General features: G+C 51.3%; 1 long non-coding RNA gene across 1 annotated transcript in view; it reads right to left on the bottom strand.

Annotated features, from left to right (window-relative positions):
* Nucleotides 1–1,216: 1,216 nt before the first annotated feature.
* The window catches only part of LOC140697263 (uncharacterized), a 93,692-nt gene continuing 67,951 nt past the window's right edge, over nucleotides 1,217–26,957 (bottom strand). The window contains exons 2-3 of the long non-coding RNA XR_012074114.1: nucleotides 23,244–23,422; nucleotides 1,217–1,529 (exon numbers count right to left, since the gene is read on the bottom strand). This is a non-coding gene — a long non-coding RNA (uncharacterized lncRNA). The remainder of the gene's footprint in view (nucleotides 1,530–23,243; nucleotides 23,423–26,957) is intronic.

Genomic DNA, 26,957 nt, shown 5'->3' with positions numbered 1-26,957 from the left:
TGATCAACTGCTACACTTCAATAAAAACATTTTTTAAAAGAGGAACAAAGATTCCCACACCAAGGGGAAGCAACGCCACCCCCTCCACCGGCAGCTTTCACTATGTGGACGTGAGCGTCCCCAGATTGTGGGGTGGTGTCAGCACCTGCCTCGTAGATGTTTGCATGGATCACTGAGCTCACTGATGACAAGTGTTTTAAACATGACATGTAGTAGGTGCTCAAGAAATGTTACTGACAGTAGCTGAACTGCGATGCGGAGTCCACGGGCAGCACTGCGTCCCCGGGGACCTAACTGGGCCTGGGCTCACTGCCTGTGAGACGGCCCCAACCAGCCCCCAGCTCGCCACAGTGGGTGCCGTGTGCGTCCTTCAAATATTAACTCACAGAGAAGACAGGTGTCCTCAATCTCTTTCCTGTCCTGATCAAGTTTCTGGAAGCTAACCCCGAAGAATCCACATACACAGAGACTCAATGCATCCCTGAAGTCGCCTCATGTCCCTCCCACCCCCGATTTGTTTGAAGCCGTTCAAAGTCAGGAGCGCTTTTTCCTGTCCTCACTCATCAAGTTCCACAGGGTAAAGGTGAGTTCAGAAACAGGGCTCAGGAGGAAAACAAAACGGGAGGAAGGCACGGATGGACGAGAGAGGGGGGCTCAGAGTTCGTGCCCAGGATGTGCTGATGGGCCTCGGACTCCCCCCACCCCCACACCCCAGCCCCAGCTGTAACGTGAAGCGCTCGGTCTCTCCCCAGACTAGAAGCCTGGCTGTGGTCAAAACGCAACCAACTCTGCTCGCTCGGTTATTTTTTACCTTTGGGATTTAAACAACGTCTGGGGTGTCCCAGTTTGAGATTCCTCTGTAAGGGGCAGATTTCAGACGCTCGGAGCGGACCGTGCGTGTGTTTTCTGGGGCACGAATCAACCTGGACATTTGGCTGTAGCTGCACGTGTGCGGGGACGCGTCAAGTCCAGCGGAGCCCTGAAGAGTGACTCCCTTTCAGGAGGGCTGCGTGGCCTGAGCCGTGTTTCTAAGGCCCTGGTCGTGCGGGAGGCCACTGTGGCCTGAAGACATGATAAACCGTCCCCATTGATCTTCCTGTTCTACAAGCCATAAAAGAAAGTGCCGGACCCTCCATTATGTCCCTTCTCCCTCCCCCACCCTCCTCCCCATCCGCCCCCGCCTCTCGCGCCTGCTCATTAGAAGCAAACAGAGGACCACACTTCTACCTTCTAATTGGGTGTTTAACAGGACAGTGGTTGAAAGCAATTAATGGGGAAAAACATTTTTGTCCTGTTTTGGCCATTGGTCTTCAAGAAAAATGCCAACCCGAGGTAATGAAGCTGTGTGAGCCAGGAAACTGTTGTCCTTTTCAGTTTTTCCCATGTCACAATTTATTCCTTTCATTCAGCTCTCCAGAATCAGCGCAGGGCCAACTGTCTCCGTGTGTGTGGAGAATGAGTTCGGCCTCCTTCAGCTTCTCCTTCATCTGATGCCTGCTTCTGGCTTTTCTTCTGTGCTGAGTAGTGTGCTGTGTGGGGGAAAAAAGAGAAGATCCTCAAAAATATGTGAAGTGGCTGGAGTGGCCTCTTAGTACCTGTGAAGAGTCCCCTCGAAGCAGCTGAGGGGACAATGGCAGATTGCGTCTGGTGGGGCTTTATTTTGTCCACATGATCTATTTCACATGCATCCAGGCAACTGATGAATGGAGGATTAACGCAAGTTTTCACCTTATTGAAATGAGTGATTCAAAGCAAACAAATAGGGCGAACTCGTTAGAATATGAAATTAAAGATTCTCTAAGACCCTTTGTTGTCCTCCAAGTCACACTCACCCTCAACGGGAAAATGTGCAGACAGACACACAAATACCGGGTCACGTGACGGAACCGAGCTCGTCTAATCTGGTTGGGCTGCACGTCGGGAACACTAACCAAATCTGTCAGCATTGCCTAATCCCCCCCCCCCCCCCCGTTCACTGAGAAACAGTCTGCATCTCCGTTATCAGAGCCTGAATTAAAGATGCCACTAATCTATGTATTGGGAAACATTAAGATAATGATCTGCTTTTAGGTTGTTCTGTCTTGATACCAAATTTAAGATTTTAACCGTCACGATTATTTTTTATTGAAGTCTAGTCGGTTTACAATGTTGTGTGACTTTCTGGCGCACAGCATCATGTTTCAGTGATACACGTATGTACACATATTCCTTTTCAGTCTTTTTCATTATAGGCAACTACACGACATCGAATAGGGTTCCTCATGCTGTACAGTAGGACCCTGTCGTTCATCCACTTTATATAAGTGGTGTGTATCTGCAAATCTCGACCTCCCAGTTTATCCCTTCCCACCCCTTTCCCCCTGGTAACTATAAGTTTGTTTTCTATGTCTGTTACTCATCACAACTATTATAAAATCTATCACAGATATTATGTAAACCGAATTCAGATGAATGCGATTCCTATGGTGCTTTTAGTTTTGGTCACAAGAATTTCTTTATGATTATCATAAACTAATTCGCTGTGTTGGAGTCATGTAGCAATTACCAGTGAATGTACACGATCACCCCCCCCCCCACAGACGTGCTGGTACACAAGCCCGGAGATCACAGACACACACACGCACACGCGTCTCCAGGGCCCTGAACTCACTTGTCCAAGGGCCGGTCCCCGTGATACGTGAAGCCGTCATGAGACGCACCCGCCGTGGCGACTGGGTCGCCGCCAGCAGCGTTGGTTCTACACAGTCAGATTCGCGTCTGCTTTTCATGACTCAGATGACCCACTCACTTCTAGGCGTGCTTCTCAAGCATAACCAGAATGTGGGTTCAATTTCCTACCCCGAGCCAATACTATCAAGCATAGTTGCAATAAAAGAAAACTAATTTTGAAAGGAAAACTGAAAGGTTTTTTGATATGATTATTTCTAGTTATTGAAATGAAAATTTTTCTCAGATGCATAAAATTTTATTTTAACTTACTCATTCACTTTTGAATGCCTAAAAAGACGTACAGTGAGTGGCTCTTCAGGAAACAAGCAAGAAAGAGGAATAATGGTCACATTTTAGAAACTCATGACCCAGTGGGAGAGAACAGACAGGGAAATTTAAGAGCAGTACCGTGCAGTTTATCCTAAGCATCAAACTATTGGTATCGACATTGAGGAAAAGAAGAGTAGGTAGCTAAATTGGTAGAAACACAGGATTCTTGCTGGAGAGGGGCGGAAAACAAAGTTATAAAGACAGGCTGGGACAAGGGTGACTGGGAAATCTGGTCTTCATCTAGCAGGGAAACCACTAATGGGAGGAACACGACGGAAGTGGAGTTGAAGAGGCTCCCTAGTCACTGATGTCAAAGTAAAGGATGTGAGGAAAAAAACGCGTGTGCCAGAGGGACCAGGAAGCCGTTCATGGGCGCGGAGTGGTGAGGATGCCTCCGTGGTCATCGTGCAGAATAAAGAACTGAGTGTCAGCCTTCACCAAGGAAGTAACTGTCCGGATCCTGGGTGGTTGAGGGAAAGAGGTACTGGCGACCAGACAACCCTGAGACGTGGAGTCTCTATGAGCAAGGAGAGATATGCAGAGAGATATCTGGGCCACGTGGACCTGAGTTCCAGGGAAATGCTGAGTCTGCGTTGTTGACGGGAATCTGAGTTGGAAAATCAGGGTGAGGTTAATGGGAGAGGTGGTGGGTGGAGACGCAGATCAGGCCGTCAACCTAGAATTAGATGCTGGGAGTGTGAAGAAGACGTCGCAGCAGACTGGAGGAGACCAAGGGTGTCGTGCACACATCATCAGATCCTTGGGACAGGATGCGGAAGGAAAGAGCCAGGCGTGGTGACGTGGGGGCGCAAATACTGGGGTTTTGAGGGGTGCATCCCTGTGACTCAGCTCTGCGCACAGCTGGGCTCCCGCTGGCCACCCCAGGTAGAGCAGCTCCCAGGACCACCCCTACTGCCCTTGGTTCCGACTCTTGTGGCATCACGATCTCAGCTTCCTCACGAGCCCAGTTACCTCCACAAATCCTACAGAATGCAAAGCAAACAGAGGAACAGCTACCTTTGTCTTAAAATGAGCCAAGTAAGTTATCTTAGGGATAAAAGCACTTCCTTTGGCTTTGGACATGCACCACGTGCTATACTTGTACTATGATGAGACGGGCAAGTTGGGGGTGTCTAAACCTAGCAAGCGTCTAATTCGTTCTTTGGTAATATGTTTTTGCCATCACCAGTGACCTCTTTTTTATATTTTGCTCGAACTAAACCGGGTTTAGTTTTCATTGCAGTAACTATCATTTTTAGATTTGCACTTCAAACAAAGAGATGCATGGTGAACACCCGTGAACATCTACGAATGTTACAGAAGACAGCCACACGGGGCCTTTAACTGCACATACAGGCCATCACACTAGAAGTGAAAGTTTCCAATTCAGTAAAAGCTTTTTATTTACACTGACTTACATGCACAGATGCGATTCCAGCACACCCATTTTGACTGTTACGTCATATTCCACTGCACGAGTAAGCCGTGATGGTTCTCTTGCCTGCACTCTTACTAAAGGACCTTTGGGTGGTTTCTGGTTTTTGCCATAATAAAGCAAGCTGCTGTGAGCCCCCAAGACAGGTCTCCTTGAGGACGAGGACCCCGAGTTCCTCCGAGTGGGATGTGTACTTTTGATTCTTTACAGAGGACTTTTCAGAAAAATAATGACTGTGTATGTTGCAGGTAAAAGCCAATTCTGTTTTAATATCCAGAGAGAGAAAGAACAATGAATTACCAACATTTTATATTTACCCTTCAGTTCATATTTTGTTTACTTGAATAAGGATCAGGAAATTAATTTTCATCAAAGAAAGATGTTCAGTTTGATGGAGGGGGACTAACGTGCCCCACAAATTAAATGTTGAACTCACAAAAAATAGTTCCTTGTTTTCTGTACAGAAGAGCTGTGCTGAGATGACACGGGACACAGAACACGGCACCTCCACACATGGAAATAAATCACCCATGGACTTCCGACCAGCAACACAAATGAACTTAATATTTAAAAATCACTTTTAATCCAAGATGTTTGACCCTCTGGGTGAAGGAAGCATCGCGGCGCGTCAGGATGAGCCTGAATCCAGAACCAGCAGACTGCGTTTGGGAACCGCCTGAACACCACGGTGATGACCTTGCATGAGCCACCCCGCCGCTGCCAGCAACTCCGCCTGGGGAGTGAGGGCGCTAGAGGAAGGACTGCCCGGGCCGGGGGCAGATGTTACCAACTGCACTGGCAACCGCCCAGTCTGTCACCCAGTGATGCCCAAGCGACACCCACTACCGTGCCAGGACCACACGGCTCCAACACCCTGGCGTTCTGGGGAAGTGGTGCTCTGGGAGCATCTGGCTCTCTACATGGGACTCAGTGCTGGGAAAACGAGCTGTTAGGACAGACACTCTCTCCCCTTCCATCACCCCTTAAAACAAGGCAGTCCCTCATTCCTTGTCTCGGCACCTGCACACCATTCAAGTCCATGATTAATTAAACGGAGCTGGTCAGGAGTGACATGATAATTCACTTTTTCTCTTTTTTGTTTTGTTTTGTTTTGTTTCTTATCCTGCTCTTGGGATATTACAATTTGGGCTTAGGAAAAAGTAGTGTGAATTTAAATAAGGCATTCATTGGGCATTAAGAACATACTGCAGCACTATTTACAATAGCCAAGACCTGGGAGCAACCTAAATGGCCATGGACAGATGACTGGATAAAGAAGCTGTGGTATGTAAGTACAATGGAGTACTACTCACCCATAAAAAATAATAAAATAATGCCATTTGCAGCAACATGGAGGGAGACTGCCGTTCTAAGTGAAGCCAGAAAGAGAAAGAAAAATACCATATGAGATCACTTGTATGTGGAACCTGAAAAAAAAAGACACAAGGGAAACAGACTCACAGACATAGAAAACAAACTTGTGGTTATGGGGGGGGGGGAAGGGGTGGTCCATGAAACAATGCAGGTCACCCACACATTCCCAGGACATGAATTCACAAGGTACCTACAGAGTGACAGTAATTACAGCAAATCTAAAAACCCTACTATGGCCGATTTTAATAGACAGAGCCACTGAGGGAAGATAAAACGGGTAACTCTGTCTTTCAAATGCCATTTATACAATAGGGTTTTTAAACATCCACACAGCTTTAAAAGGAAATTTTTAAAGTAGTGTATTACCATTACGCACTAGCCATCAGAAATTATCTTAAAATTGATTAAAGTATTACTTACCTTAAGTACTGTTGACCTATTTTCATTCAAGCCTGTCATCTCCAGCTCAAGGATATACCATTGGTAGGGAAACAGAGCAACAGTTTGGACTCTGGAAGCTTCTTTCGGAAGAACGCCGACCACGCCCTACCACTCATCACTCCCCTGGAGTGCGAGCCGCTGCCCGCGGCTGAAGACACGTAACAGGAAGAGAGGTTTTCATTTGACGGAGGGTGTCGGGGGGAACGTGGGGATCTCAAGCCCCAGCTTGAAGCTGAGGCTTGAATTAATTTCAGGGCGTATGTGAGAAAGTGCAGTCTTCCCTGTCCATGGGTTCTAACATTCAGGCCAACAAAGCCAGTTCAGTGCTCATCTGTAAATGGTTCCTATTTGGGATTTTTATTGTGTTGCGTTTTATATCAGCATTACATGGAATGCAAAATGCTTTCCATTAGCAACAAGGAGATCTGGTTCATTTTTAAATCTACCATCAACCAACAGAGCATTTCTTTTTTACTGAAGTCTAGTCAGTTAACAATGTGTCTGATGTACATACATACATTCATTTTCATATTCTTTTTCATTACAGGTTACTACAAGATACTGAATATAGTTCCCTGTGTTATATAGTATGCACTTGTTGTTTATCTATTTTATATATACTAGTTAGTATTTGCAAATATCGAACTCCCAATTTATCTCTTCCCACCCCCTTTCACCCCAGTGACCGTAAGTTTGTCTTCTATGTCTGTGAATCTGCTTCTTTTCTGTAGATAAGTTCATTTGTGTCTTCGTCTTTTTTTCAGAGTCCATATATGAGCAATATCATACGGTATTTTTCTTTCTCTTTTTGGCTTACTTCACTTAAAATTACAATCTCCAAGTCCATCCGTGTTGCTGCAAATGGCATTATTTTATTCTTTTTATGGCTGAGTAGTATCCCACTGTATAAATACACCACAACTTCTTTAACCAGTCATCTGTCAATGGACATTTAAGTTGCTTCCATGTCTCGACTATTGTAAATAGTGCTGCTGTGAGCATTGGGGTGCATGTGTCTTTTTGAACCCACAGAGCGTTTTAAGGCAGATAACTTATTATGTATATTACTAAAGTCAGGACTGAGCTGGACAAGTGGCGGCAGACTGAGCTGCACAGGGTCCCAGGGCTGTGAGCTCACCACAAGGCTCCTCATCAGGGAACCGGTCAGAGACGAGAAATCCAGGCAGACCTCTCCTCTTGCGATAGAGGCACAGCACTGCTCCTCGTGGGTGTTTGTATGAGAAGTCTTATTGTGTACATTAAGACTCCATGTAAGATTTTGTCTGAAGAGAAGTGCTCCCCCAGGATAATACTGGAAATCACTCAGCTACTCTTGCTTTTAGACAACATGGCAGACTAGATACCCTGATGAAACTTTTTGGAACAAGACATTTGGAAGTTCTAGACAAAACGGAGGGCAAGCGTCTTTTCAAATGCTCTGCTGAACCAGCAAGAAGTCCTCAGAGACCAAACGAAGAGCGTGACGAAGGGCGGCGAGCGCGGCCAACTCTGCTGCTGCGGCTGGAAGAAGGGCTTCACCCCGAGGGGCAGGCGCCCCATGCGGGCCGAGTGGGCCTGCCAGCATCCCTCCCCCCGGGGGGGCCTGCAGTCCGCGGAAGGGGAGATGATGTACAGCGGCGCGGGAGGCCCCAGGGGGCCAGTCTGAGGCTGGGAGGTCGAAGGTCAGCGACAGCAGGCGCCCGGCGTGGACAAACCCAGCAGAACGGCAGGTGCAGGAGAGCCAGGCACCCAGGTGTGAAGGAGCCAGGACGATGCTCGGACCCCCTTCTCCTCTGGCCCTCTGGTCCCCTGCCGGGACATCCGCTGGCTACACAAGACCAGAACCAACCAGCGGGCTGGGGCCTCTGCAACCCTGTCATGGGTGTCACCCCCCAGGCACCTGGAGACCCCCCTGGGGGAGAAGCCCCCACGACCACAGCACAGTCGGGGCGCAGGGGAGCCCGGCGTTGGAGAGGAGCATTGGCTCCCCCAAGGCCGCTCAGTCAGAGACTCACCTTCATGTGTTTCGGGGGAGTTCAAACGTCCGCTTTAAGCAGGAGGGGCTCAGGGAGCCCCAAGCCAAGAGGGGACAATGAAGTGTGCCCTCGCCCGGGTCCTCACCACCTATGGCTGCAGCGAGATTTAAGCTGGGTACTGAAGGCAGAGCTCAGCACGGTCACGGGCATGCAGACAAGGTGAACACATGCTAGCTGGCTGGTCTTGCTGTCATCCTGACAAGTCAGCGTGCTCACCAGCATCGACACCTGCTCTCTTGGTGCCAGGGACCATCTCCGACACTTCGGAAATATGAAGTTCTTTACTGTCCATCATGACCTGATGGGGTAATGACAACTTTCAAGACACAGATACGTGAAGTAAGTTGTCCCAGGTCACTCTGCTGCTAAGTGCAAAGTTCCGTTTTTCTAGTCCCTAGAAGAGTTTGTGTAATGTCGACACTATTTCCTCCTTAAATATCTGGTACCATTTACCAGCATACCTAATTGTTCCAGGATTTTCTGAGAAAGGTTTTTAATCTTCTGTAATTTAATTTCTTTAATGCTGATGGAACTACTCATATTTTTATACATCTTGAGCCAATTTTTGATGTTTTACTTTTCCAACAATTTGTCCGTTTCATCTACTTTCACAAATCTATCAACAGAAATAAAAACTTTTTTTAAAAGTACATTCATTGCTTTGCTAAAGTCTAAAGGATCTGGAGAGATGAATTCTTCATTTTAGGCCCTATTAATTATTCTTTCTCTCTTTTCAGTGATTAAACCTGCCAGAGGGTAACATTTGCATCCTTACAAAGATTCAACTCTTGACTTTTCTGATCTTCTCTAGTGCACGTCTCCCAGTTCATTATTTTGTGTTTTCTGTCTTTTCTATTCTTCTGTTTTAAGTTTAACCTGCTGTCATCTTCCAATTGCTTAAGATGGGTACTTAACTTACAGATTTTAAGCCTTTTTTTTTCTCTTAAAAATGCATGAAAACCTGTACATTTTCTCTAAGTACAGCTCTAACTGAATCCTACTGGTGCTGAATACACTGCATTTTTGTTATCATTCAATTCAAAATATTTTCTAATTTCCATGATGACTTTTCCTTTGACTCATAATTATTTAGAATTTTATTCCTTAATTTTCAAATGAATGTGTGGGTTTTTTCCCTAGTTCTCTATTAGTATTGGGTTTTGGTTTAAGTAAAATATGGTCAAAATATACACTCTGTATGATTTCAATTCATCGAAATATGTTGAGACGTCCTTGTTTTCTGGCCAGAAGAGGGTTACTTTTTATAAATGCTTTTCATGTGTTTGAAAATAACACAGGCCTGCAGTCCCCAGGTGCATGTTTAAATGTGGTCGTCGTGTTGGATGCCGGAGACCGACACATCGGAACTGCCTGTGCTTCAGTTAAACAGAACGAAAGATAAAAAATAAAATGCAGTCATAAGATCCAGTTTGTTAATTATTGGAATGTTTTAACCCTTACTGATCTCAAAACTGAAATAAGAATTTTTAATAATTTAGTAAGTGGTTTATCAGATAATGAGACTTTTTTTAAAATCCCCCGCACAGTTGCGACTTTGACCTGCTCCGTGTCACTCTGTCAGCACGTGCTCCTACCACCCACAGAGACGACCCTAGAATTTTTATATCCTCCAGGTGACTCGAACTTTTTATTATCATGCAGCAAACTGTGTGTCTCTCATAGCAGTTTTTAATTTGATTTCTACTTTGATCATAATAGAACTACACCACTTTTTTGCTTATTTATTTAGTTGAGGTTCTGACACTTTCTCTGCGCATCTCAGGAACTGAGTCAAGATGGCCTTGGGACAAAACTAAAACCAAATCTGTCCACTTATAAATAGGTCCAAACGACATGCTGAATACCTAAGTCCTAAGAACCTGGCACCTGCCGGGCACTGCACGGCCCCCCCCGCCCCCGCGCCTGGAACCAGAGGCCCCACCCCCCACCTGCAGGGCCTCCGGGACTCTCGCACGGCACTTGCTGCTTCTCCCAGCGACTGCCGGAAGCCCGGCTTCGCAAAGAGACGGCGTCGCCACGAGCGCTGTCCAGGTCACGAGCGCTGTCGAGGTCACGAGCACTGTCAAGGTCAGTCAGAAACCGGGGGCTCCTCTGAGCTAGGAATCGCGCAGGGTCCAACAGATCTTGCTGTTTTCCGTCAAAAATGTAAAATGCTCCACGTCACCACTCTGAGCTTGCTCTGGCCTCACGGGACGTTCAGTGCACAGTTTGGGAATCATGAGTTTAGTGGTTGCAAAATACACCTTTGTCCATCCTTTTACTTCCAGCCTTTCTGCCTCCTTATGTGTATGTGTGTCACTGTGAGCAGCATACAGTTGGCTTCTATTTCATTCTTTAATCCATACAGACATTTTTGTCCTTTAAATGAAGCTCACAATAGATGGACGCCTACATCTCCCCAAAATTCATATGCTGAAATCCTAACCATCAACGTCATGGTATTTGGGTAAAGAAGATTTAAACGGCCCTACCAACCATCTTGATGTGATAGGTGGGCCTTCCCCCCAACAAGAGCAGAATAACATCACTTTCAAACGCACATGGAATATTTACCAAATAGACCACGTCCTTTCTGGGCCATAAAACCAGCCTCATCAAATTTAATGGAATTGCAATAAAGTATTTCTTCTGCTACAACAGAATTAAATGTAAAATATTAGCAGAAAGATTTGGGGACGTCCTAAAGTATTTGGAAATTAAGCAACATACTGCTAAATAATGTGTGTGTCAAAAAGAATTACAGGGGGAATTAGAAAATAGTTTGAACTGAATGAAAATGCAAACACAATATAACAAAACTGTGGGATGAAATTAAAGCACTAATTTGAGGGAGCTGTACGGCGTTACACACGCCAACAGCTAACACCAGTCTCCACAGTAAAAGACAGAAATCTCTCCCAGGGACCGAGAACCTCTAGGAGAGCCTGTGCCACTTTCAGTCAACGTCGTTTGAGGGGAGGTAGACGGCGTGGAAAGGAGGAGGAAGCGCTGTCTTTATTCGATGCTGACATGATTGTCTATGCAAAACATCTTAAAGAATTTACACCGAAAAAGCTCTAAAATCAGGAAATGAGTTAAGCGAGTTTGCAGGGCACACAGATACACTCGCTCACTAGTGAACAACTGGACACTGAAGTTTAGAACCACCCTAACAGCAAATAAATAGGAAATATTTAGGGACATATCCGTGCATGCTTATGTCTGTATGAGACATGGACACTGAGACCCAAAGTATTCCTGAGACAAACTTTAAAAGCGTAAATAAATGAGGAAATATATCATGTTTGTGTATCAGAAGACTCAAAATGGTTCAGATGTCGATTTTCCCCAAATTGATCAACAGGTTTAACAGAATCACAATAAAGATGCCTATAAGCTTTTAGGCGGCAGCTAACATGCTGATTCTAACATTTGTTCGGAACTGCAAAGGACTCAGACTAGTCTCAACAATTTTAAGAAACAACCAGGGTCGGGGACTGAGCCCTCCGATGCCCAGACTCCCCCAGGGCTGGGCTGGCAGTACAGGCCGGTTTTGACACGAGGACCGAGCGCAGCTCCGCAGGACAGCAGAGGCGGGACATCAGCCGCGCAGACCCCGTCTGCTGACTTTACACACAACTTCCAAGGTAATCCCATGAGGCAAGATCAGTCTTTTCAACAAATGAAATAACAGCTAACAGGCGCAAAGCAAAACAAAACTTCGAGCCTTATCTCACACAAAGACGTGAGGCTCAACTGAACCAGCATGGCTGCTGAGCCATCATGGACTCCTCCCAAGGAGCAGACGCGCAGGACCCGGGAGACGAGGTGGCTCCCCGGGTGCCCCCTAGACCTAGACAGCCGCCACCCCTGCACACATGTGCACACACGGCCTCTCAGCTGCCCCCCGAGGTGCAGCGGACCCCCAGGGGTCCAAGCCACTGGAGCTCGGCGGCTACCTGCACGGCTCAGGCGTCCCCAGCCCCCGACCCAGCGCTTCACCGCCGAGGGCTCTCCAGTGGCTTCTCCAGGTGTGTCCGACTGCGTGTGTGTGCGCACCCCTGTGCGCGTGCGGGTGTGCACTGTGGGGCGTGTGCAGTGCACATGTGGTTTCCTGTTGTCCCAGCGCAAGTTCTGGTCTGAATGACCTGCTTCACCACGACTGGACGCAGCCACGTCTGCTTATTTCTTGTCGCTCGTCCCACCTGTCTCTGAGAGGTGTGCACCGAAAATCAGCATCCACTACTTCATTTATTTTTCCCTGATTCCCTCTGCTGGTGCTTTTTTAAGGGAACCACCTTTCCCCGCCCCTCGCCCCTCCGGGAGCCAGGCCCCCTAGCACACGCTCCGTCCCTCCCCGCCCCTTCCCTGCCTCCGGCCCAGGGGAGGCAAAGTGACTTTTATGAGTACATCTATCTTTCTTCTTTCTTGCGATTTCCATTAAGTTGTGCTTTACGCAAATCGAAAACTGCTCCTCTGGCTTCCGTTTACTTCCACGTTTCTGTGGAACGGATCATCTCTTTTTGTTCTATTCCCAGCCTCTCTGACCTTTGCACCGTAAATCTTGCTCATGACATGTTTCTGGGTCTCATCTGTTGGTTTTAGAATTTGAGAGTCTTTTTCCTTTTGATCAATGAGCTTGAACTATTCACATTTATGTAAAAACTGTGCTAGTAGGTCAGCTATTGTGTCTTACTGCACATTTTCCATTTATTAAGCTTTTTCATTTTCTTTCTTTTTCATTTTCTTTCTCCAATATCTCAGGGCCTGATGGACGGAGGATTCGGTTTCAAGCTTCTTCACGCAGCTGCGGGCAGCCTCAGGTCCTCACTGGCTGTTGGGCAGAGAATCGGTTCCCTCGCTCATGCAACTCACACCCCGAGGCAGCTGGAGTCCCTCCACGCAAGTGATGAGTGACGGGGAGCCCAGGACAGGAGGCCCAGACTCCACGCCACCTTCTAGGGGGTGACAGCCCACCAGGTGCCAAGTCTGTTCAGCAGGAGCGACTCATGGGGTCCAGCCGTGCCCAGCATGAGACTCCACGGCAGCGTGAAGACCCGGGGGCAGGCATCACCGGGCGAATGGCTCGCACTCCACAGGCAAGGGGGCCTCGCAGCACATGCTCTTCCCTCGCCCGCTTCTTTCCCTCGCAGGATGGCGCTTCACCCCGCTGCTGTGCGCGTCAGGGGCACGCGCCCCGTCGCACCGAGGGACAGTCCACAGCTCGGGTTCCGCGCTGCGCCCACCCACTGAGCTGTCGGCACGCCTGCTGGCTGTTTCTGGTTTTCACTCACTACAGAGAAAGCTGCCGCACGTAGCTGTTCACGGAAGTACGGTCCCTTCTGTCTTGGGCAGACCCCTGGCAGCGGGCAGCTAGATGTTCAGCTTGTTTGTAAAACCAGCAAGCTCTTTCCCAGAGTGTCCGTTTACCATCTGGTCGGCAGTGCCGAGTTCCCGTCCCGCCCTCCCCAAAGGGCACGGGCAGCCTGTCCATCCTGGCACGCCTCACAGGCGCCGTGCCAGGCTACTACCTGCGTTTCCCAGCGCGTGAGGCCGCTGAGCCCCTTTCCTGGAGGCTCCTTAGCACCTGCGTCTTCTCTGGCAAAGTGTCCAAATCTTTCCCCTCTGCTGTTTTTTACTGTGTTGCTTAGTTTCTTATTGTGGTGTCTGGGGGTTCTTCATACATTCAAGAAACAATTCCTTTATCAGATACACGCCTTGCAAAGATCTCCTCCCAGTCTGTGACTCGTTTTCCATTCTCTTACCAGTATCTTTTGAAAAGAAGCTTTTAATTTTGAGGAAGCCCAACTATCAATTCTTTTCAGGTCACCCTCTTGGTATCACTTCTAAGAAGTCGCTGCCGAGCCAGGGCCGCAGTCACCCACCTGGCTTTTCTTCTAGCAATGTCACAGCCTTCACCTTTACGATGTCTCGGATGCTACTGGAGGTGGCTTTTGTAGGTGGTGTGAGGTAGGGGTGGGTCTCCTTTCTCTTGAAGATCCCGGTACTCAGCATCATTTGTGGAAGGGGTATCTTCCTCTGATGCATTGCCTCTTGACCATTCTCAAAATTCACTTTTCCACCTGTCTGTGGGCTCACCTGGGGACTCTGCACATTGGTCTGCCATCTGTGTTTAGTCCAGTGCATGTCTTGATTACTGTAGCTTCGTAACAGTAACTCTAGAGATGAGGAGGGTTCATCTTCCAGCTGTGTACGTGTGTCTTCTTGTGGCGGCGGCAGTGGTGGTTGCTCTAGATCTGCATTTCTCCGGGCAGATCGACTCTGGGCACTGCTTCACCTGCTTCCAAGGACAGGTGCCCCTAACTGGTACATTGGACACAGAGGTGGAGCAATCACTCGGAGTGGACAGCCAGCAGGCCATTTTACTGTTGACTCTTGACACCCACAGCCCATGTCCACTCTACCCGGGTGATACTTTGATTCCTCTGGCCGGCGCTGGAGTTCTCCTGACACAACAGTACTGTGCTGGGAACCATGCGCTCAGAGCCAAAAAGGGGAGAGAAAAAGACACAATTGGAAGGAGGTTGCAAGTCCACCGCCCAAGGGTAGTTCCTGACCTCTCAGGCCTTGTCCCTCATACCTGGGCACGCCCACTGTGTCCCCATGTGAGGTGATGTCTTGTTAGTGGTCGAGCATCTCTGAGATTGGCCATCACCCCATATCTCATGTTACATCCCCTGGACTGGGCTTGCAAGAATGGCCCAGCAGCCCTGAATAACACCTCATCTTATCTGGACTTGCTTTTTCCTTTTGCAGATAACTTAATCATTTAGCGACACTATTCCCTTGAATTGTAATTCTAAACTTTTATTCATGATTCCCAGCTCCAGTTGGTAATCAGCAGATAAAAGTGTTCCAATTAGAGGAATCAAATTAATTCTTTTCTTAAATAAGGAGGAAAAACTACTTATTCTGTACTCCTGGGAAGCAGAAATTAGGTGGAATTCTTAAAATGAAAGGGACAATTATATCTCCCTCATTTATTTCAACTTCTCTTTCTTTTCCCTGTGTTCCCTGCTCCCAAAGGCCTGAGAAATTACTGGGGGAGGACATCATGCCACGCAGCAGACGCGCCACTGACGTTCTGCCAAAAACCACGACCTTGGCGTGGCTTACAGACTAGAAGATGAAGTCCACAACGTGAGGAAGTCAGCATCAGGCACTCAGGAGACAATAGGAGATGCCTTCACTTCTACGTACCCTGTGTCGGCCACTGTCTGGTTAAAGGACATGGGACAGAACGCTTTCGGTGGCTTCAAATCCCCCCACCGTCCTACTCTTCCTGACCCTCTTACGTACTTCACTCTAAATGGTTTTTCCCCATCATCAGGTATCTGTTATATTGGACTGTGTTTCATGAAATCGTATGACTCTTCTCAAAGGCGAGCTACTAAGAACCCACACGGGGTCACAATTAGTTCAGTCAAGGCAACCCGCAACCCAAAGGTCATTCTCCTCAGCTTCACGGCCACGTTCACACATGTGGCTAAAACCACGTGGCGGGGAGGCTGGAGCCCTGGTCTTCCTGTGGCAGCCCTCAGGACATGATAAACGTCCTTTTAGAGGGTGTTTAGTTGTGGTTTGCCAGTAATTCCTTTGTTAGCCCCTTTCTCATCGTCCTCATTCCAACAGGCTCTGTCTCAGACTAAAATTCCATGAAAAGTATCATTTTTGGTGAATATTTTGTGAACTCAACAATGCATCCCCACCTTTAAAAAGCCAGTGGTTTACATGTGAGACTAAAACACTGCGCTGTATGTTTAAGCCACAATCAATCCTGAATCATTCATTATTCCATCTAGAAAGGAATTCTGAGCAATGGTCGGGGGACTGCATGGCAACCCCGTGGCCAGGCGCCAGGGCTCCAGGGGGGCACGGGAAGCCTCATCCAGCCCTCTCCTGCCTCCCAGGAGAGGGGCGGGGGCCAGGCGGCTCTTGCGGGTTGCTGGCTGGAATAGTAACAGCGGATTTCCGATCACGACAACCCAGGACGACGCAGCGATGAAGAAAGCAAAGCTAGAACTTTGGTGGCTCCATTGAAAACAGAAAAAAGATGGTGAGACAATTGTGAGACTTGGAAGCAACCGAGCAAAGAAACCATGGTGCTGTCCTGCTCCCAGCCAGGGAGTCTTGGAATAATCTCAGCATTAAGAAAACGCAAAAACTGGAGTTTCTGATAGAAATCAGCGGCTGGGGAAGACCACCAGAAGTGACATCTCTTACTCATCTTGAACTTGACAAAGTGCTGCCACGTCCCTAGGCTCGTGAGACCCATTCCGCGGGTGAGGCCAGCACTGCATCCGCCCTGGGCACACGGCCGAGGTCTGCAGGGGTGGAGGGAGAGTTCAAACCCACACAGCAGCCCGAGCAGAGCCCCCCTCCCGCCTGCACGCGGAAGCCCTCCAGCTCCACCGCGCTGCCCCTAGACCCCCGGGAGCTCGCGCCTCCTCGGCGGCTGAGACGGCATCCCAAGTGGGCCTTCCCCCTTGTCACCCTCCACCTGTTTCTCACTGGGCCTCCCTCTTAAATTCTGTTCCCCAGTTGTCCCTTGACTTCTTGACTTAGTGAAACTTTTCAGTGTTTATTTTACTTGAACTCTCAGCAGCATAGTTTCACCGTAACAAGCAGAATTGTCCCCGCTCCCCAAAGAATCTGCGAATCCCAGACCCTGGGGTCTGTGAGGGCGTCAGGCTCCACAGTGAAGAGGAGTTAGGGTAGCAGGTGCGGTTAAGGATGTGAGTCAGGTGACCTTAAATTAGGGGGATGATGCTGGCAGATTTGGGCAGCCCAGTGTGATCAGGGCTGCAGGGGCAGAGGGGGCCATGCACCAAGGAAGGGGGCAGTCCCCTCACTGAAGGCCCTGAGAGCTGGTCTCAAATATTGCCACGTCGCCCCCGGCTATGGCGTGATTTACTGATTTGCCTGAATCATAAACTCCTTGGCGTTGGATGTCTGTACCTGCTATTTCATTTCTCCAACCAGTTCCCCTCCCCCCTTCCCAACTCCCATTCATCCTTCAGGTTTTACTTTCTCTGTCACTTCCTCCAGGAAGCCTTCCCAGGCTCCCTCTCAGTGTGAGCTCCATGGCCGTACAACATGCTGTTCGTAGCCTTCTAAAAAGTTGGTTTTTGACAAAGAAAAATAGCGAACTACTGAGTGAAGAACTCTAATTCTTCTTTTTGTAAACGACACAGACGCACACCCAGCACGACACTGCCCTCGGTGAAGCCACGGCCCAGCACATCTGGCCCCTCTCTCTCCTGACACTGCTTCTGGGCTCGGGCAAGCAGCCCAAAGCCGAGGGTGTCTGCTCCACGTGTCTGCCTGTTCAGAGACTACCCATCACACATGAATTCTTGGAAGTCCTGAAGAATTGATTCGACATCCTCTGTAAGATTTACTACAACTTTTCCAATTCAAAATGACCTATCTTCTAAATGCTTACACGCTTTGTAGCGATGCGAGCGCCAAAACTAGCTGATTTTCCAATGACTTCTCATGAGCTAGTTTCGTATCTTCAACTACTCACTAACATCTTTCTTGGTAGAGGCCACATTATACAATTTTTTCAAACATGTAATGTTCAGCATTTTGCTGGGTACGTATCAGAGTCTTAATAAGTACCTAGTAGATGCCTGCTTGCATATAATCCAGGCTAAATCTCCAAATAGCATCACAGGACATGAGAGCCGGGACGGACCGAAGAGCCCCACCCCCACCCCTGCACCCCCGTTTTCGGGATATGAGATGGACCAGGCAGGGCACCGAGGTCCCCAAGGCCACACGTGAGAAGGGGCGGAGCTGGTTCTAAAACCTCAGGTTCCTTGCGTCCCACTCTAGGTCCACTTTCTTCTTACACACATGGTCAACACCAGGTTCAGGAAAGTAACCAAAAACCACCATTTAAGTTTATCCTTTAAAACCAGTTAATTCGGGGAGGGATGTCGCTCAGTGGAGCACATGCTCAGCGTGCACGGGGTCCTGGGTTCAACCCCCAGTGCCTCCATTAGAAGCCACCACCACCACCACAGTTAATTCCACCAAAATTAAGACTTTTGTTTCGGCCAGGATGGAACAACAAGGACCTTCTGCACGAAACAATGAAAAAACTGGACAAAACACATGGAAAATGGTGCTTAACACACTGGACATGAGACAGCGAAAAGCACTGACCCCTTAGAAATGAGAAACAGATGAGGTGACACTCACTGCTGCCCCAGTCTATTGCAGCCAGGAGACTCTCGGCTGCGGCGTGCGGGGGGGGGGGGGAACCCAGGCAGCTCCCTGAACCGCGGAATCAGGGCTGGACGTCGGGGCGGGAGGCTGAGAGGGCTGCAGCCACAGGGCGGAGCCCAGGGGAGGAGAGGGCCCCAGGGACCCCCGCCGGAGCCTTCAGTCAGCTACTGCTCGTCACACACACGTGGGGAAGCCGTCTGTGGCCAGGGAAAGAACCACCGCGAAGAATCGGAACGGCCATACTCCAAAACTGACATCATCGAATGCTGGTGAGGATGCGGAGCAACGGGAACTTGCCGTCACTGCTGGGCGGGCTGCAAAAGGGTGCGGCCACTTCGGTGGACAGCTTGGCAGTTGCTTATAAAACTAAACACGCTCTCACCATACGATCCAGCAGTAGTGCTCCCTGGGATCTGCCCAAAGGAGTCGAAAAGGTATATCCACACAAAAACCTGCACACGGTGTTTGCAGCAGCTTTGCTCATAACTGCCAAAATCTGGGAAGAACTAAAATGCCCTTCTGTAGGTGAATGGAGAAACTGTGGTGCACCCAGATGCTGGAATGTCATTCAGCCTCAAAAGGAAACGATCTGTCAAGCCGTGAAAAGCCCTGGAGGAACCTTAGAGGTCCATTTCTAGGTGACAGAAGCCAGTCAGAAAAGGCTGCACGCCGTGTGATTCCAGCCATGTAGCATTCTGGGAAAGGCAAAACTATGGAGACGACAAAAAGACCAGTGGTTGCCAGGGGTTGGAATGGGGTAGGGATCAACAGGGGGAGCACAGAAGATTTGCAGGGACCGAAAATACAGCATCTGGTACCATCATGCTGGCCATGCATCATGACACGTGTGTCCGAACCCACAGAAGTACAGCACAGGAGTGAACCGTTATGTAAACCACGGACTCTGGGTGATCACAATGGGCTAATGTAAGTGCATCAGCGGCAACAAAGGCACAATCTGGTGAGGGACACTGGGGGGAGATGTGCACGCGTGAGGGCGGTGGCAGGGGGAATCTATGCCGCACAGCCTGTTTTCCTGTGAACCTTAAACTGCGCTAAAAACAGAAAGAGTCAATACAAATAAAATTTTTTTAAGTGTTATAAACACAAATGCCGATACTCACATACACATCTATTCCCCTGCCCAGCTGGCTAGCTACGCACCCAAGTATGTTAAAACCATGAGTTTATACCAAGATCTCCTGTTCCAATTCAACACTGCAGGCTTTAAAGGCAGCAACTCCGTCCTGGGCACTCATCCAGAGGGGACGCTAATCCAAAAAGACACCTGCACCCCAGGGCTCACAGCAGCACTGCTTACAACAGCCAAGACATGGAAGCACCTAGATATCCACCGACAGACAACTGGATAAAGAAGCTGTGGTATGTTCACACAGTGGAATATTACCCGGCCATTAAAAAGAATGAAACCATGCCATTTGCAGTAGCATGGATGGACGTGGAGATGGTCATTATGCTCAGTGTTTTAACCACCAGAAAATAATACTAAATAAACAAGGTGGAGGAAAGCTTTGGAGATGATAGCCGTGCTGTGACACTGACTGTGGCGACGGTTCCACCGGGCAGTCTGACCTCCAGCCTCACCAAGCTGCACACACTGCACGTGCACCACTCTCTACATGGGGCCGACACCAGCGGTGCTTTTTTGCAATAAGCGGAGTTCTCACGGTCTTTTTCTAAAGCCCATGGTAACTGGGTCCGCCAGGCAGCCGGGGCCCTGAAGGAGCTCCGTGCCCCAGGAGGGTGCCGATGGCGAGGAGCACGTGTCCCCAGGCGGCTCCGGACAGCTCATGGACAGTCAGGGAAGCACGTGGCCCAGCCCTCAACCCCACAGGAGGAGCAGCAGTGCGTCACCGTAGGGTCACGGGAGGCTTAGAGTAAAACGCCCTGCTTAGACCCCGGTCCCAGGCTCCTCCAGCTGCTCCAGCTCCTCCAGAAACTCAGGAAAAATCATCAGGTTCTGACACTGCATTTACACAAAACTGGCAGTGTTTCTAACCAGCACCAGGGTAAGAGCAATGCCATGTGTTTGTGACTCTCACTGACTTAATTTACCTGGCTAGTTAATCAGCTAGCTAGTCAGTGGTCACAAATCACCCTGAGGACCTGCTGAGAGCTGCCAGGCCAGCCCCAGAGAAACACTGGGGTGCGGACACCCACAGACTCCTGCGTCCCACGGTGGCCCCCAGTTACGGCTCCCAGACACACATTTAGAACTCTCCATTTTTCAGAATGTTCCTGTGTTTATTATTTTATCTCACCCTTTTTTAGTAAACGCATCCGGCAACCCCAGTCCTGAAGCTCTGCCCTAACCCTGGGTCGCAGCCGTGTAAGAGGATGCGTTTACGGCCACCACCAGCCTCAGAATCCCGCACAGAGGAAGCCCTGGGCTCCCACAAACATCCACTGCTGTTTTCATCATGCAAACATCAGGCCCGGGGGAGAGGGAGGAGGGGCACAGGCAGGGAGCTGTCCTGGACAGGACTCCCCGTCTCAGAACAACGGAGCGGAGTCTCGGGAGCAGTGGAAGTGCAGCCAGGGAACAAAGCTCGGCCCCGGCCAGATGCGGGGACCGTCCGGGGTCAGTGGGCAGGTTCCCGGGAACTTCAGAGAAAGGCTGCCTGGAGGTGACCACGGCTGGGGGGAGGAGGACATCCTTCCAGGCCAGGGTGGACCTTGGCTCCTGGGGCCGGCGGACACCCTATTAGGCCCCCAGCCCCTCGGAGCACGCAGGGCCCGGGGCTGTTCACACTCCGGAGGAGACTGGCCGGCCAGCAGCCATCACACGGAGGCCGAGGTGGATCTGGAGGGGAATGATGACAGATGCCCTCAAATCGGGAGCAATCAGCATAATTTATTTCCAAATCAGCAGCGAGGCGCGGAGGCGGGCAGGCCAGACGCCCGGGCGGGCCAGGTGACAGAAATTGTTTTTTAAACAGTCGCCCTCTGAAAATACCCCCGTCTCCCCGACACCCGGCATAATGAGACCCTGATTATCTGTCAGGCCTGTGACATCAGGAGTGGTTCTCGAGGCCACGAGAGCCAGCTGAACACCCTTCCCAAGGCCCCGCGTCCCTTGCCTGCGGAATTCCTCTTTGTTCCCCTCTGATCAGGCCCTCTGCTCCGCCCTTTCAGAACTTCTGTCTCCTGCCCATTTGAGAAGCTACATGCTGTTATTTTTATTTCTATTTTTTTATTCGAAGTAGCGTCAGCTTGCAACGCTGCGTCCGTTTCCGGAGCACGGCACGGTGCCACAGTCACCCGCACACGCACGCGTGCTCCTCCTCACGTGCTTTTCATTCTCGCCATAAGTTATTACAAGGTATTGAATAGAGTCCCTGTGCTGTACGGTAGGACCTTGCTGTTAACCTATTTTATATACAGTCGTTAGCATCTGCATCTCGAGCCACCAGTTCACCCCGTTCCATCCCCCTTCCCCACCCCAGGAACCATACGTTTGTTCACTAAGCTATGTTCCTGAATCTACTGTCGCAGGGATGGGTGGAAAGTCCCTGCCCCAGAAGGACAGATCTCGAGAAGAGACTCAGCCGCTGCGGAGGCTGGGCGGCCCCGACAGCACCTGGTGGCCTGGAGACCCGGCCTGGGCGGCCATGGGCATCTCCGCTGTGGGCAGACCCTGGGAGATGGAGCGAGGTTCAGGCTGGCGCCCAGCTTGCCCTCGTCCACTTACCAATGGGGAAAATGATACAGAAAGGAGCAGGAAAGGTGCTTCCTTCTTGGGGAGACACCTTTCTGCTCTGAGAATGGGTTGGACCGATCCCGTCCATAAAACATGGGATGACGGGTGGGGAGGGGGCCTGTGGGGAGGGCAGGCTGAGTGGCCCCGAGATGGAGCCCATTGCCCCCTCACCCCAGGCCTCTCAGGATCACAGTTTGCCGCCCTGTCTAGACAGCAAGCTCTGCAAGGACAGGATGAAGGCTGAAGCCCGAGGGCCTCTTCTGAGCCCTGGCTCCCAAACACAGTCGGCCTTGAGGACAGTCTCCCTGGGCTCCGTCCCTTCTGCAAGCCAGGGACTCCCTCCACCTCCTGGCAAATAAACAGTCAGTGCTCACACCATGCAGCTGGTCTGAGGGATAAAGAGATGAATCCAGAACAGAGTCTGCCACAGAGAAACCTATTGAACAGCTGAGGGGATGGTCAGAGGGAGTGAAGACGGGGCTCTGCAGACACAGCGTCCCCAGCGTCAGTGGCCGCCACACTTCGCACGTCAGCCCCCAGTATCAGTCTCCCCCGTCTGCATCCAGGCTATGCTTAGTGTCTGCTGATCAATTAGGCTGCAATGACTTTGGCAGAAAACGTAAATGTTTTCTGGCAGCAAGGAAGAAAATGTATTTATTATTGAGAATGAATTTAAAATCCCATTGTCCCCAAACCAGTGGCAGTGCATGAAACTTACATCCCCCCAAAAAATCCCACGGTGTGGAAGGCCATCTCTAGCTGTGGGAGGCAGCCCCGGGGGAAAGAGCAGCCATATCCGAAAGGCTCCCCAGCAAATCCATCTCAGGTGCGGCTGGGCCTCAGACGGCCACCAAGACCCCGGCTCCGAAGGAAGCAGCAGTGAACTCACTCCCTCAAAAGTGCACCAACACAGAACGACGCTCCCCTCGGAAGCACCCGCCTGCTGGAACGAGCTGGAAGGAGCTGCTCGATGTCTTGCTCCATCCCAAGAAGCCGTCAGGCTCCTCTCGCACCCGCTGAGTGAGACGGCAAACTCGACGCAGGACTGGTGGAAGCAGGCAGCCCGGCCCCGCTGTGGGCAGAAACGGCCCCTCCCGGAGCCTCCTGGCTGTCTCGGGCCTGGAGAGAGGACACTGGTGTTTGGTGCTGGACTAGGGGGAGTTCGCCAGCTACCAGCACAGCCTCAAAAACCCCAAGGCCATCCCATGTGTCGCCTCCCTCCTCTCCCCTCCCCCGCCACAGGGCCCTCTCCTTCAATGCCTCCTGTCCATGCACTTACACCTCCCCACCCCCTGCTCTCACTGCTACTGCGACAACGTGATGAGACGACGTCTCACCAGGACCGAGAAGCTGAGGCACGTGTGCGGGAGGATGTGGTTCCATCTGGAGGTCGGGGGTACCCAGTGGGGCCGGGGTTCTCAGGGTCGCGAAGAGAAGCCTCTGGTTTTCAGAGTCTAACTGGCCAGTGTCCACAAAGGGGGCCCCAGAAAGCCCTCCGGATAAAGGACGAGGTCTGGTGGGACAGGCACGGGGGTCAGGGGCTCCACCCCAGCTGGACCACGGGCAACACCCTCAACCTCCGCGCCGACAGCGAGCATGTAAGACTAAACTGGAGAGAAGAAAGCCCCAAGCAAGGCGGGAGTTCCTATTGCGGCTGTGAGCCTGGACCGTCGAGGGTGCAGAAGCCCCAGCCTAAGGAGTCAGATCCAGCCAGGTCCCTGCTCCAACACCGCGGTCACGCAGAAACCGCCATCCTCATTCCCCAGAGCCTGGCGTCCGTAAAACGGGGCCGACAGCCCTGCCTGCGCTTGCGGGCGGGAAGCAGGAATGCAGCCTCTCGGGAGGGATTTATGGAAGGCAGGGGTGATTGCTTCTGAATTTAGTGTTAATTTTTTCCTGCTACTGTACTTGTCTGGGTTGTGAGTGACCCCCCAAGGCTGCCTGTTGGGAGTGGGGCGGCGGGCAGTGGCATTTTGTGACACCCTGCCCTGTTTCCCTAGGTCCTCGTGTAACTTTATGGATGGAGACGAGGTGTTTACAGAAGACGTGGAGGCTCCTGGATCTCAGGAAACACGTAATGGAAGGAAATACTGAGTAGAAAGTACTGGAATTATTAAGAGGTAGCAGGGATTGGAAGGAGCAGAGAGAGAGAGAAAAAGAAATTCTTCAACTGAGAAATGCCAAAGCCCTGGGGGGAAGAAATTCTAAATGAACCATCAAAAGGGTGAACACCCCCAAGTTCACAGGGGGACCTGTAGGAGAAGCTGGCGCTCCCCACCCCAGGGGTCAAGGGCAGAGACGGTCAGAGGGCGGCGCTGGAGCTGGGCGGCTGTGAGCCTGGCTGCTGCCATCAGCCTGGCAGGGCTCCCCCTGCTCGAATCTCCCGAGTCTGACATGGCGAGAAGCCCAGGCAGCCCCCACCTCCTTCTCTCAGCGTCCCATCGGGCCCCACAGCCCGGGGCGACGCAGGGAAGGGCCTTCTGGGGAACACGCCGGCTCCCACGGCCTCGCACGTCGGCGCCGAGAGCCCGGCGGCCCTGGAGATGCGCACACCCGGCGTAGCAGTGGCACCACCCCTGGGGTAGAAACCGGGACCTCACAGCACTGCGGCCTCTCTCACGGCCATGGAAACAGCAGCCGTCACCACCAGCGGAACGAGAACCGGGGGACGTCAGCAGGAGGCGGCTAGGCCCGGGCATCGCCATGGCGATGGCTTCCCGGGGTGCGCCAGGCTGCGCGCGTTCCTGAAGGCGGCGGCGCTGCACACGTGGTTTCTGGACTCCGAGACCCGGAGCCCTGGGGGAAGACAACCTGTAAGTGCCTTTCCGAGCACGCCCGGCACTGGAGGAAAGCTATGAGCATGAGAGCACACCCTCGGAAGACTCGGGGAGTCAGAGGCTGGACTCCATGGGGCCCAGAGGGCGAGGGGCTGGCTCCCGGGCAGCGGCCAGGCCAGCCTCCTGCGACCCCTCAGACCCGGGGCCAGGAGACCGTGTGTCAGGCCCAATGCGGCAGGTCTGGGATTCCTACGAAACACCACCAGCCAGGAGCTGCGGACCGGACTCTGAGGGCGGCCCAGGGAGCAGCCAGTGCCCGAAGGGCTGGCCCAGGAACCCTGATTTCCACTGAACAGAACAGAAACTAAATGTGGGAAACTCACTCGGGGGCCAGGATAGAAGGTACCGCAATCGAACGCAGCCCTTTGCCTCAGGAGAGAAAGCTGTGGGTTTGCCTTCCGTTGTGATTTACCGTAATTCCACACGAGCACTGAGACCCTCCACTGGGGGACGAGACCGTGTGGGCATGCTTTGTGCTGCGTGGCGGCCAACTATCCAATTTTCTCCGACCAAAGGCTCTTAAAGGGCATCGAGATGCTGAAGGTTGGCTCGTCTCTTTGACTGCACATGAAAGAACGCCGATGACCAGGCCCAGAGGCACCCCCACGGGAAACAGACGTCTCCTCGTAAACTCGTCTCCTCTTCTTGTGCTAACCCCTCGGAGTTACTCAGGTTACTGTTAATACAAGGTCATCAACAGAGCGTTCAGGGCCCAGCGCAGCAGCAGCAGGGAGCCAGCGCTCGGGTCTCTGTAGGCGTGCTCTCCAGCGTCACGTGCCTGGTGTCCTGTGTCTACGCCCACGTGAATGCGCAGACTCTGGTTTTGTTCAGGTTAATGCTATAATCTAAGTGAAAAGAAAAAGCACCTGCATAAAATAAAAATCTCAAAGAATGGGTCAACAGCCATTGAAAATGATGTTGGAACAGGTGTGTAGGAACGTCTTTGATCTCGAAGACCCTTTTAAAAGTGTCAGAAACAAAGGACACGCTTAAGTCAAAGAGGAAACCCCACCAGCATTGCTTCCTGAACTGAGGGAGGCTTCCCGCTGAATGCAGACGCTGCCCGCGCCTGATGTTTCAGGGGATCCAGCTGAAAAGACAAAACCCAAGGGAACCAGCCACGCGGCGCCCAGGGGCGCTCTTCTCTCCCGCGGACCTGCAGGAAGGCCCCGGGTATGTTCTGGAGACCCAGCTGGGACGCAGACGAGGGTCTCCTTGCCGACCGCTGCCCCAGGCAGCCCTCACAGCCATCTGAGAGCCGACCGGAGGTCAGCCCGGACTCGGGGGAGACGGGGGAGGGAGACGCGCAGGCTGCTGGTTGGGACCCAAGAGGGCAGCTTCAGCATCCCTGACTCCAGCGCCGACAGCAGTGAGAGGGCCGGACGACGTGCGGGAAGAGCGTGGCCCTGGCGTTGGGCGCCCTCCTTATTTAGAAGATACGCCGTCCTCCTGAGCACAGACGCGAGGCAGGTGCTCTGGAGCGGGTGCGGCAAGTTCCCGAAGGGCAGCCCCAGACGCCTTCCCTGGAGGCGTCCACACTCACAGCACACCCCCCACACACCCCCAGCACTGCACGCCCCACTCTCAGTTGGCTCCACGGGCTTCTTACCGACAGACACCAGTGGCCACCATCCCCATATTTACGCCCAGGGCATGCTGCTGTCCCTAGCCAAAAACCCACTCTGAAAGCCGGCGCACAGACTGCTTCTCTGAAAGATGGATTTCCAGCTGCCCTGAGGGATGCCGTGATTGCTCGGGACAGGCCACCATCCATATTGCCAACATCACATCGGCCTCGACTGCAGAGCGGCGGGCAG

Source organism: Vicugna pacos, chromosome 7 (genome assembly GCF_048564905.1).
Source record: "Vicugna pacos chromosome 7, VicPac4, whole genome shotgun sequence".
Classification (NCBI taxonomy): domain Eukaryota; kingdom Metazoa; phylum Chordata; class Mammalia; order Artiodactyla; family Camelidae; genus Vicugna; species Vicugna pacos.
This window is presented reverse-complemented; position numbering and strand designations above follow the sequence as displayed.